Consider the following 13,041-nt stretch of genomic DNA (forward strand, 5'->3'; position numbering starts at 1 on the left):
TTTATCTGACATGCTGCCTTCCATCCCTTTCCTTCTTTTCTACTATACTGTTAACCTAATGTCAAATTTGAAAATGGTGATGATTTACTATAGTAAACTCCCGAATCACCAACGTAAGTTCTCACATCAATTCTAATAAATAAATAAAGCTGTGAAATTCACTCTTGAAGAACAACTTTCCAAAAAATGTTGTACAACTTTTACAAGGAGGAATTTCAGTAACTTGGATTCACAATCTCTCTGCATCTATAGACCAGGAGGAGCCAAAAGACCCAGAGAGCAGACAGATATGACACAGGTAAAAGACTTTGGAGAATAATGCAGAATCCATTATTCAGTTTCTCCAAGTGCTTCATTCTGAATTCGATTGAATACCCTTCAGGTTTCCAAAACCATGGAGTTGACCTATACAGAATTATAATCACATCCCATAGTGTAATGACTTAATTCATGGAGATGCTTTCTTTGTTAAAATTGAGCTTAGGGGAACAGTTTCTTGCATATTCTTGCCTCTCTCATATCCAATTCACTCTAAGGTTCTCAATGGAAGTTTGATAAAGAAAAATATTTATAAGCTGTAGTTTTCCAGGGTGGCAGTGCATGCATGTAATACTGGAAGTTAGGAGGCAGAGGAGAGGGCTAGGTCAGCCTAAACTACAAAAAAAAAATCTTATTAAAAAACAAACAAACAACAGGCTTGCTGGCTTCCTGACATTGATGTCATATTTGCTTTATAGTAAGTAACGGCATTGACTGGCAAGATGGCTCAGCTTTTGCCACCAAGCCTGATGGCTTGAGCTCATTCCCTGAGCTTCATATAATAGAAGGAAAGAATTGAATTCCTCAAGCTGTCCTACCTCTAACTTCTACATGTCTGCCATGATGAGTCATAGATAAACAGATAGACTAGATAGGAAGGCAAACAGACAGACCAATGTAAAAAATTATAAAAACATAAAGCCTAAGTCATTAATTCTCAACCAGGAGTAATTTGTGCTGTCCTGCAGATATAATGCAGGACAATAAATGGAGATTGTGTATGTGAGTGTGTGTGTGTGTGTGTGTGTGTGTATGTATGTATCAATATATCACTGTCACCAAGTTGTTAGGGACTAAAAATGCCTTTTTGCTACCTTGTGACACATAAGAACCACTCAAACACCACTTGATAACCAAAGCAATGTTCACTGCACCAGGGTCAGGCATATGGTCCTACATTCAAGCTCTATTTGCGCTTTTCAAATATTTAAAATGGAACCATTGTACTCAAATTTGTCCCGTCGAACTACTTTAGTACAGCTAACACGGGAAACATTATGGAAGAGACTTTTAGAATAAAATGAGTCCACCATTCTAACACTGCATATATATTGAAAGACAGTGGTATAGTTATCAAAGAGACAACTGTAGTCCCAAGGCTACAGCATTCTTCACGGTAGCCGAGATATGGAAGCAACCTATGTCCATTATCAGCTGAAGGAAGAAACTAGGGAAATACAAATCATGGAATGAGATTTAACCTTTGAATAGTGAAAATTTGTCATTTGAGGAATCTCAGATGAAACTGGAGGACCCCATGTTAAGTGAAACAAGCCAGCCACAGAATGGCACAATTTTTTCCTGTACACATGGAATTAGAAATACTGACCTCGTAGTAGCTCAGAGTACAAGGGGTAGTTGCCAGGGGTCAAGGGTCATGGATGAGGGGTCAAGGCTCAGGGGCCAGAGACCAGGGGTGGGTGTGATAGTAAAACTCTGAGCAAAGCATACAATTCAGTTAAATAATAAATAAAGAAATAAGTTAAAGTAGTAAGAAGTTACATTGAATAAGAGGCTGAGTACATTAGTAACAATGTTCTGAATAGCTGAAATGTTTAGTCTCCAATTAAGTGAGCACTATCTCTTGTACTAAGAAATAAAAAAATATAAGAGATTTTAAGCATCCCCACTTAAAAAGCTGAGGTGATGCATATGCTAATTTGTTTAAGGCATGGTTAACATTACACTCTTCATTTAATAATTTAAAATGCAATGATTCAAAAGGAAACTAATTTGGCCTTGTCTAATGTACAACCTAGAAAAACTACCTTTTAAAAGTGCATGCAATTTGCAAAGCATGGTAGCATCCTGTCTAGCATATATTTAGTTTGTGGAAGCTTTATATGAACATGATAAGGCCCCTCAACAAAAATGAAGCAATAAGACAAGAGGAATCTCTTCCTACCTGCCCTGAATAAGAATGGTTGAAGAGCCGTAAAGAGCAACAGGAAGACCCACCCACACACCAATGTCAGAGTTAACTTTCATTTCAGAAAAGCTATGCTAGAGTTTTAGACCCTACTGTGTTTGTTCCTATGCAGCCTTACCAGATTCGAATCAGCCAAAAGATGTTGAGTCTAAGTCACTGTATTTGTCTCAGTTTGCTGCTGCACAAGATGTAAGCAACCTGGCAAACTCCTGCACAAAGGCTCCCTGCATGCTCTTCCATCTGATCCCACATGTCTAATTGTCTAGCCTTCTTGAACTTCCGAAAAGGGCAAAGAATGTTTTGATCCCTTTGTGATTTCCAAGCCTCCCCTCATGTATTTCTTAAACGTCTTTTTATTGTCCTTCTAAGTAAGGCTAAAAACTTTGCCACCTACAAAATGTCAATCTCTGGTCACAGTGAACCTGAGCAAGTATATTACCTTGCGATCTGTTTATTATTTTACATACAAAACTGTCTTTACTTGACCATTTTAACTAAGTACCCTATAAGATCATACATTTGAAAAAAAAATCCTGTGAACTTCCTTTCCCCTGGAGTGAAGCCAGCTTTGCCTCTTGCTTCTTATAGACAGCTGCTGCCACAATTATCTTGTTTTCAAAAGTGAATGATCTACAGCCAACCAAGAGTGAGTAGATAAATCAAAAGGAAAAAATATCCCTATTTACTGTATTCCCTCTGATCTCCTTCCAAGACTCCAGTCACAGCGTATGCCACAGGAATTTCAGTCCGTCTGAAGGCTGTTCCCTTTCTCCTCTCAGAGGTATGGTGATTATAAAAGTGTGTGTGTGTGTATGTGTGTGTGTGTGTGTGTGTGTGTGTGTGTGTGTGTGAGCGAGAGAGAGAGAGAGAGAGAGAGAGAGAGAGAGAGAGAGAGAGAGAGAGAGAGAGAGAAACAGCTCACCATTAAAAACATTAAAAATGCCCAGATCTGGTTTGAACATGTGACATCAGTGGGCAGTGGGGTCAGGATTCAGATGTGGATGACATTTTTATTTCCATGATTGAAATCCTCAGGTGTTTATGAACTTGCTGTGGTTCTGACTTTCCTACATGGGGGCTCCTTTCATCTGTTTCCTACCACAGGGACACACTGTTCCTTTCCAGACTCAACATAAACTATATGGCAAGTGTCGAGTACTCAGTAGTGAGTAGCACTGACAAATAAAGATTCCTCTAGTTAGAGCACTGTAATAAATGCTTGAAACAACTTATAAGGGTAACAACACCCATTGACTTGTGACTTCTGAGGTTTCAGTCCTTTGTTGGCTGGTTTCGCTACTTTGGCCCCAAACTACCAGGACACATCATGGTAGCAGGAGCATGTAGCATTTACAGTAGCTATAGAACAGAGAGCCTCAGAGGACGACATTAAGGATAAGACACACTTTTCTCAGTCATGTACCCAGTGTCCTTCTCCTACCTGCTTATTTCCATAGGCTCCTATTGCTATCATTTTATTATAAAACTGTCAATGGATTGATCTATTTATGAGGCCAAAGGTCTCATGATGCAGCCACTGTCCCCAACTTGGTCTACCAACTAGGGGTCAAACTTTCAACCTAAGAATCACTTAAGAAAGACACACCATAACCAAACTATAAGACCTAGTGTAGTATGCAAGATGAGCTGCATATAAATGATTTTAATACAAAGTAAATACTGGGAATGTTCAAAAGGAAGGCAGTAGTTGGATTGGTGTGTATAGGAAAGTCTTACAAAGAAAGTGCTATTTAGAGGCACAGTTGGGGAATGAGGAGTTCACCACAGATTGGGGAGAAAGAAGTACAAGTATTGAGAGCCACACTGTGCCTGACTTGGGGTCTCCATATAACTTCCCAGGGCCCAAACAAAAGGTGTGGGCTGTATCTATGCAGTGTACAGACTGGTGGAGACAACTCTCAGGCAGGTAAAGGACTTGCGCTGTCTCACACGTGTATTTGAGTCTTGAGTGTATGGAGACAAGAGTGAACTGGTATTTGACAAAAAGTACAGTAAAGGATACCAGTAATCTATTTGATCTTCAAAAAAAAAGATACAAAGTTAGTCAATAAGAAGCAGGGAAAGGTATGCACTGTCATGTCATATGGACACTCAGAATACATAAGTTTTAAAATTGGTAAAACATTTGTAGTTAAGTATCTTGGCAATAGAGCATATTCAAATGTCCAGTTGTCAGTATTGTGTACAATGATGAGTATGTAACATCCTGGGAAATGTCTGGAAACATAAGCAGAGCGGAATATTAGAAGATTTAATGTCACCCTTCTAAATGGAAGCCACAGTTGGACTGACTTCTAATGACACCTCCATGCCTAATCTGAGAAGCTTCTTTTGCAATGGATGAGGTCTAACATAGAGACCTAGAGTGGTCGAGGTGCAAAAACTGAGAGCATAGAATGCTAAGCCCTACATGAGACATCTATTATATGGACACAATTTTTCAGCTATGTTTTCTGGGATTAATCCATGAGACTTTATCATGAGAGAGAAGTCAAAAAGTATAGAGAACGGCTTCATTTTGCTTGAAATTTATTTCTATGACCAAGAGAAGAAAATTCCTAACAGAGTCTGCAGCAATATCTTTGATCTTCCAGTTCTGTGGGCAGTAATTTTGTGGCATGCGTGGGAGATCTCAGCACTGTTGTCTGTGCAGGATGCCTTCCTGAGGCGTAAGGAATTCTGACTCACATACCTTCATATTGTCTCCAGCACGTCGAAGTGTCTATACTCACAAAATCAATCCGAGAATCACCCACTGGAGATCTCAAACATGCAAATTTGGTTTCATCCTAAATAATTCTTAACCTGGTGCTCCAGCCCACATTGCTTGGTGTGACTTACCTCTGACTCATTGGATATGATTTTTCAAGTAGAGGAAGAACAGAACTGAAACATGGAAAAATGAAAAGGGAAGAAAATTGAAGAAGAAAATGTTATGGAAATGATGCTGCCCTCTCTCTACCATCTGTTAGAACAACATGGGGAAAATGCCTGTTGAGAACATTTCACAACACACGATTTCTACTTTTTGATTGTACCTCAGTAAGGGTGGTTGATGGGAGTATTTCAGTGCATTGAATGATCCAAAGGAAGGTTCCCAAACAGCAAAAAATGCCATAGTCGCTGTTCTAAGCTGTCATACGTCAGCCTTCGCTGACCTCTGCATGAGGTGGGAGGCCCCATTTTCCTCCTGGTGGGTAAGAAAACTGGGGCAGGGAGCCAAGGTCATCTTTGAACAGCATTAGAGAAAGAATACAGACAAGCATAGCTGAACGCTGCACATTGAGCCATCCCACCATTGTCTTCTTTTGTACTTACTTCACACATCATAAAACATATTATTTTTCTACCTCTGCATCCCAAAACTCAGCATTTCTATCAGAAGATATAGTTTTAAAAATTGCTCAATATTTTTAAAAAAATCTTTATGAATGTGTTTGGTGCATGTGGGTGTAATCATTTCTTATTAATACCACATAAAGAATGTTTTAAATCCCACCACAAGGTGTTTTATCAAAGAAACACATTTAATTTGTATTATTTCAAAGAAAGATGTTTTTGAATTTATGATTCTCTTAAATCTGAGTATGGAAACTCTACTATTTTAAAAGAGTTAATAAAAAAGATCAATGAGCCTGTTCCAAGAAGTGCCTGTTGTGTTGTATGTGTGTCAGTAGGTAGCAGAGAGGAGAGGGGCTGTATCTACACTGAGCATTCTGATCTATGAACATCTGAATGATTAGTAATCTAACATTCCTAGGGGAAAGAAGCAAGACTAGAAGAACCCCACCTGGGACTGAGTTGTCTACATACACGCACGCACGCACGCACACACACGCACACACACACACCACAAGGTGTGAGCCTGATACAGTCGACCCTCGCATGGGACCACTCTGGTGGGTAGGCAGCGTGAGGAGTGAGCATGAGATGATCGTCAAACCAGTGCCTTGGAGCTAGCCTGAGGTAACCAGCAGTCAGACACTGCACAGGCCTTGGGGTGGGGAAGTAGGACAGACTATGCCCAAGATGATCTCTGCCTAATGCATAATCCATGCCATAATGCAGGAGCAGTGGAGCATAGCATGCCTGAGACCACTCCTGAGATGACCCCAGACACGCAGAAACCCTGGACGCCATTAAGAGAAGCAAGTGAGTGCTGGAGAAATGGAAGAAAAAGAGAAATAGAAGGATGTGGGCACAGAAAAAGAGAGGCAGAACTTGAGATTTGAGGGTAGTGAGAAATAGACTGCTATATCCAGTGATTGTGGTGTCCTGGACAGTGCCGTCACTGGGGGTCACATCTAAGTCCATGGCCCTGAAGCAGAAGGGGTCTATTACCATTGAAGGCCAGGCAAACACTTCTGGTCTGGGCTGCTGCCCAGGGAGATGTTGATGTCTGAGGGCAGTGCAGAACTGGACCCACCCCTTACCTAGGCATCCTCAGAGACCTGATACTGGGGTCATGAGAGCAGAAGAGCTGTCCCTGTCCCTCACTAGCTACAGCACTCAGGAAATCAGACCCTACACCTTGCCTGGGTGGCACAGTAAAGATGACACTGGTGAGGGGGTGGAGAGGGTATGGGTAATCTAGTCGGAGTGTGAATGTGGGAGACCTGGCCCCCAACACTTGTTTGCCATGTGGTGACATGGGTGAGAAAAAGATGACCCACCTCATCGCCCCTCTTTCCACCTATGGTAGGCTGGAGAACTGGCCATGTCCCTCACTGGCTGCAACACTCAATAGAACAGGTCCTGCAGCTTGCTTGGGCAGCAAGGAAGAGCTAGCCCTGGAAGCAGGACTTGCTGGCAAGCCAGCCAGAGGGCAAAAGAGTAAGAGAGCCTTTGGGGTGACTAGCTCAGATACCTCTCAGGCTCAGATCCAGGACTTTGCATTGCTCCCCTCCTCCAACATCTACCTTATTAATGAATTGCTGAAGTGTGTGAAGAGGTTGGTCCTACAGACCCAAAAGTACAGGATCTCCATGACACAGAGCAACGACAGAATATTCGAGTGGAGTTCCAATGAGGATCCAGTATCAATAGAGTAGCAGACCAAGGAGGCATTACAGTGAACATTTGCAGGAAGCAGGTACGGACAGAACTGTATACTGTGGGACAGCACTGTGACAGATTATATCTTTCTCATGAGATTTTTTTTCTGATATGGGGAAGATTACAAGAGTAGAGGGCAGATAGGAAGATGGGTGGGACTGGGGTACATGATGTGAAATTCAAAAAGAATCAAAGAAACAATAGTTTTTTTTTTAAATGATCAATTAGAACTTACACAGCACAAAGGAAAAATGTGGTTAATAAAGCCACTTTTCCTATACTACTTATAAAATATGTTTAAAAATTTTAAATATCAAAAATGACAATTATTTTTAAATAGATATGTGTGTGTGAGAGAGAGAGAAGAGGGATGGAAGGAGGGAAGGAGAGAGAAGGAGCGAGGGGAGGAGGGAGGGAGGGAGGGAGGGAGGGAGGGAGGGAGAGAGAGAGAGAGAGAGAGAGAGAGAGAGAGAGAGAGAGAGAGAGTGGTGCATATACCTGCAGAAGCCAGAAGAGGGAGGTAGAGCCTCTCACATGGAGGTACAAGCTTTAGTGAGCCACCTGACATGGATTCTGGGATCGGAACTTGGGTTCTCAAGAAGAACAGCAATGGCCCTTAAAAGCTGTGTTATCTCTCCAGCTACAATTCTTTTTTATTATTATTTTAATCTTTAAAAATTCTTTAAGCACAATACTGCATGCCCTGTAGACTGGAGATAGATGATCAGAGGAGAAGGCCTGTTCTGACAGCAACTTAAATTCCCTAAGGAGCTCACTGAGATTGCTCTTTCATGTTCTTTGGAAGAAGAAATCATTTGGATAAGAGAGAGTAGATTAAACAATAAGAACAATTTGTAATATTTTTGGAAGTGATTCCTTGTATTCTGAGTGGACGTGTGCTAATCCTGGCGTATTAACTGCTTCCAAGGCTTCCTTACCTCAGCACTGGATTCTTCTATGAGTTGCATGTCTGTGTGTGTGTGTGTGTGTGTGTGTGTGTGTGTGTGCCTATTGTGTGATTCTTTTGGTTTTTTCTATTATTATTATTATTATTCTCACGTTGATTTCTAAAGATCAATAGAAAGAAGATGAGAGGCCAGTTGGGTGCAGATGGTCCAGGAGGAGATGAGACAGGGGAAATCGTGGAAAAACCAAGTTTTTCTATGCAAGTGGTTATCCCATTGCTGAGAGAGGAACTAGACATGAACATCTATCCCTAACCATAAAAGACATCTCCAGTGGATAACCACTTGCAGAGGAAAACCTGGTTTTCTCTAATGGAGTCTCAATGTGTGTGTAAAGCATACATGAAGGCAGTCCCCATGTCCAACAATAGATGGGAATCACAAAACCAACTCAGAAGCATGCTTGTAGATGTTTTTGTCTCATATTGTTTTGTTTGGGCATTAAAAATATCTTACTTCTAACCTTTTGCCTGTACATTATGTTTTTCACTTTTGTGTTTTTATGAGTTTTGTGTGTATGTGTGTTTGTGTGCGTGTGTGTGCATGTGTGTGATTCTTCTGCTTTTTTTCTATTATTAGTACTGTTGTTTATTTTTCTGTTGATTTCTAAAGGTCAAAAGAAAGAAGATGACAGGTCGGTTGGGTGCAGAGGACCCAGGAGGAGATGAGGCAGAGGAATAGTGATCAAAATATATTGCATGGAAAAAATTATTTTCAATAAAATTTTTTAAAGAAAAAAAGTTATGGAAAATTTTAAAAGTTCATTTTTAAATGTCTGACTCAAAGTGTAAACAATGAACAAAGTTGAATTGTTATTCCTGTATGATAAACTCAGGGAGAATGTAGACTCTATTCCTACTGCCTGGAATATTGTATTTACTTTCTCCTTGCTTTTACATGTGTCCCAACCCCCTTGCTTCCTTATCCCTTCCTCCAAGTCTCCACATACATTACGTCACTCCCTTATAAGAGCCTCCTAAGACCTTAGCAAATACCCATCTCCACTATCAACTACCCTTATAACATCCTACATTACTTAGCATGTATCGAAACTGTAACACACAAATCACACGTATGATCCTATTTGCCACCAATACAGATAGACACACCAATGAGGGCAGGACATATTTTTGTTTTATCTATCACTGTGGCTTCATATACAACAAATGGCTGCCCCTAGTAGCACACAGAAGATAGTTGTTGAATGAATAAATTAGTGAATAAAGATGGATGCATCTATTATTGGGTATTAATTTGCTATGTGCACAGGATTGTACCTTCTTGTCTCTCTACCAGGACACTGGGAGACTTGGCAGGCCCAAGGTAACTTCTTATTAAGGTCAGATCCATCACCTCTGCTGTTCCCTCCCCACAGGACTCCATAGTCCCTAAGTCATATCTCATTTAAAGTGAAGACACTTTTAAAAAATCCAGAAATATAAATAGCCATTTGTTTAACCTTCTATATTCTAAACTGGAAGGTATGAAGCTGGGCTTTTGAGTATGTTTTGTTAATAGTCTCAGGAGTGGTAAATGATGACAAGATCCATCATCACACGGATGCAACACACCTCCAACCTTCGAGACTGCCGTTATAGCTTCTAGCATGCCCCAAAAAGGCAGAGATTTCCTGGCATCCTGTCTCAGACTCTTGTGAGCAGCCACCCTGAAGTCATTTCTGCTCTTTGAAGCTGTTACCAGGTCTGATGAGCAGATGACCAGGGCTAACATGCTTAGAAACTGAAATACTTCACATGGATAATGTAAAAATGGCTTGGGTTTATTGGTCCATGTGATAACTTGTATTGAGCCTATGATATGGGTGAGGCGGAGAAGAGACTGATCAATCAAGCAGTGCTGGTACACAAAGTGAATACTATATCTCTGTCTTCCTCCCTGTATATGAAATCACACAGCATGACTGTGGAGGGTAAAAGTCAAGGGTCTGAATCACACTCATAGTATTAGAATTCTATGGGTCCAGTCTAGTTTTTGTTCAGAACTATATTTCTGTCAAATTTTGTCATGTAGTCTTTTTCTCTACTTAGAAGCTTTCAGCAGTGTTACTTCCCTTAGAATATATCTCAGACCTTCATAAAATCTTATAACCTGGTCCTAGAACCCTAGAGTCATCCTATCTGACTCTCATGCTAATTGCTGCAAATGATGGGTACATTTCTTATGGCATCTAGCCTCCCTTTTCTTGGAGTTCTAGAAAGCATGGTTTCTTTTAACTGGGATGTCCTTCCCCACCAGGTGTTCACTTAACACTTAGTTCCCTTATAAGTCTACCCTAAAGTCAACTCTACTATGTTAAGAACAAGCAAGGTGGCTCCTACAGATGCTCTCTTCCTAGTATGCACATCCTGTGACAATTCCCTTTATCCACCATCAGCACCAATCTGTGTGACCAGTAGAACATGGTAAGAATGTGACCTTCGAAGATAGAACATGAGATGCCTGCAGCTCTGTCAATGCTTTTATGAGTCTCATGTTTGGGGAGGAATCTATCAACTTCCCATGAAGATTCTCCATGGCTCTAACAGAATGATACGTGAGAGAAGGATTGGTGTCTCTATGCTAACTGCCAGTAGAAGTAAGCCTTCTTGGAAGGAGATCCTCTATCCCTGTAAAGCATTTACACACTAGCAACTTCCTCAGACCCCGAGAAAGCCATTCCTACACAGCTAAGACATTCCTAAATTATTGTATGGCAAATAAAACAAAACAAAAAAAGCAAGAAAAACTTTATGGAATATTGTTTTTCAGTCTTCTGGTTTGAGGAACATTTCTTACTTAGCAAGAGTAACTATTGTATCTTTTCATGCTTGTCTCTCCTGGTACCTAGTTGAAAGAGACCCTACCATCCCATAGTTATGAAACCATTCACTTTACTTTCTTTCTCACACACATGCCTAACCTGTTACCTTGCTTTTATTAGGCTGGTTATTTCCTGTCTTTCTCAAATGAAGCTTAAAAAATCCTTGAAGTCAACAATTTTGCCTGCTTCTCTCATCAAGGTGTGTGCTCTGGATCATCTTGACCTGATAATCTGTGAAAATCCATTTAAAGAATAATGCAGTGCTCTGGAGTTTATATTTCACTTGCTTTTTCTTGATGCATAGGAAGTCTCTGAGTTAAGTTCCTGTATCCAGCTCTTTGGTGTCCTGCCTAGATCAGATTCAACACAAGCTACAGGAGACATCTGTGCCTAGCCAGGCAGGGGAGCCAAACTCAACTACATTCTAAGTGAAGCTTTATGCTCAGGACTGAATACAGGATAAAGATGTCTTTGACTGACTAGCATTGTTTATAAAGTTTTCTGGGAGAGGATGAAGTCTGTAGAAATGCACAGGGTATAGCTAAGATGACATTTAAAAATCAAGAAGACCTTGGATAGAATGGTAGGGGGTCAGAGACAAGGAGATGAGATAATCACCATAAAATGAAGACATGGAGAGGGTCAAGTCGGCTATCATGAGATGAAAATGCAATCCAATCATGAAACATGCAGTTTTCTGATAATAAAATCACCACAGAAACTTGTACTTGAGCTATGCAGAAGTGTTTTAAATAGCTATTCAGAGAAAAATATCTCTAGGTCTAGCAATGATCTTTTAGTAAAACATACATCTGACCATTTGGCCTAGAAACATGCCTTCTGACTGCACACGCATACAGTAGGCATAGGATGCATGTACTATTTCATGATCCAGACCGGAGGTGGGTCCTTAGGTACACAATATGCATATGTCCTATGTTCACATCTTGTATTTCTGTGTGCTTCCTTTTGAGTTAGTGGGGGGAAACTGAGTTCTTCTCTAGGCTTCGTTCCAGAAGGCCTTCTCAGCTTCTCTGGTTTGGGTCTTGCCATTTTTTCATAAAGGCACAGATGCAAAACATCTTTTAACCACCATTCCCAAAAACGAATAATTAAACGTGTGCCTACCCACCCTCACCCACCTGATAGGCTCCTGCATGCTATGACCTTCCAGTTATGTTGCTTGGAAAAATATAGGTATAAAACAAAACACTCTGGATACTGAAGCAGGATGAGTGCGTTTGTTGAGGCTGTTTCACTTTGTAGCCTGGATTAGCCCAGGCTGACTTCTAACTCAGAATTGTCATGCTTCAGATAGTCCAAAGATAGGTCACAGCTATAGATCACTATATTTGACTTCCTCTCAACATTTTTCAAGAAAATTCAAATCTCTTAATTTTATAGTGGGGTCATTTTCTATGGAAGTAAATATCTCAGGGAGCTACAGGCTTGTGTGAACATGTCAACCACACCATTTTCAACAGCTGAATAATAAGTCTTAATAAGCAAACATGAAAACAGTAGTTTTTCTTTTCCTCGCCCTAGTATTCAAAATACACACTGACAACGCTTTTCTACATTTAAAACTGTTAAGTCTGTTTCCATTCTAAGGTGTTACTATTGCATTCATAGCACCACACATGGAAAGTGTCTCATATTTTTGAACTTCCTGTTTGGGGAATTTTTTTCACTATGAACACAACTTAGCAGCCATTCAGTGATAAAGGAGGTATAGCGCCTCTGGTGACAAGAAGAGATATGTGTTCTTCTGATGAGGTCTTGCTAGGCAGGGAACACAAACCCTCTTCTGGAGTAAAGGAGCATCAAGCTAGAGGTAAAATAAACACAAGCAAACCAAATAAAGTCTAAATATAATTGATCTACAGAGTGTTCCCAGTAGACACAGCAAACACACCTCTGTGGAATTCTTC

The 13,041-nt window shown here is 40.5% G+C and overlaps 1 protein-coding gene and 1 pseudogene across 5 annotated transcripts in view; one reads left to right on the forward strand and one right to left on the reverse strand.

Annotated features, from left to right (window-relative positions):
• Positions 1-13,041, reverse strand: part of Trpm3 (transient receptor potential cation channel subfamily M member 3) — an 818,801-nt gene that overhangs the window by 631,306 nt on the left and 174,454 nt on the right. The gene's annotated exons all lie outside the window — the stretch shown is intronic.
• Positions 5,904-6,024, forward strand: LOC114618410 (annotated as a pseudogene).

This window comes from Grammomys surdaster, unplaced genomic scaffold (assembly GCF_004785775.1).
Source record: "Grammomys surdaster isolate TR1022 unplaced genomic scaffold, NIH_TR_1.0 141, whole genome shotgun sequence".
NCBI lineage: Eukaryota > Metazoa > Chordata > Mammalia > Rodentia > Muridae > Grammomys > Grammomys surdaster.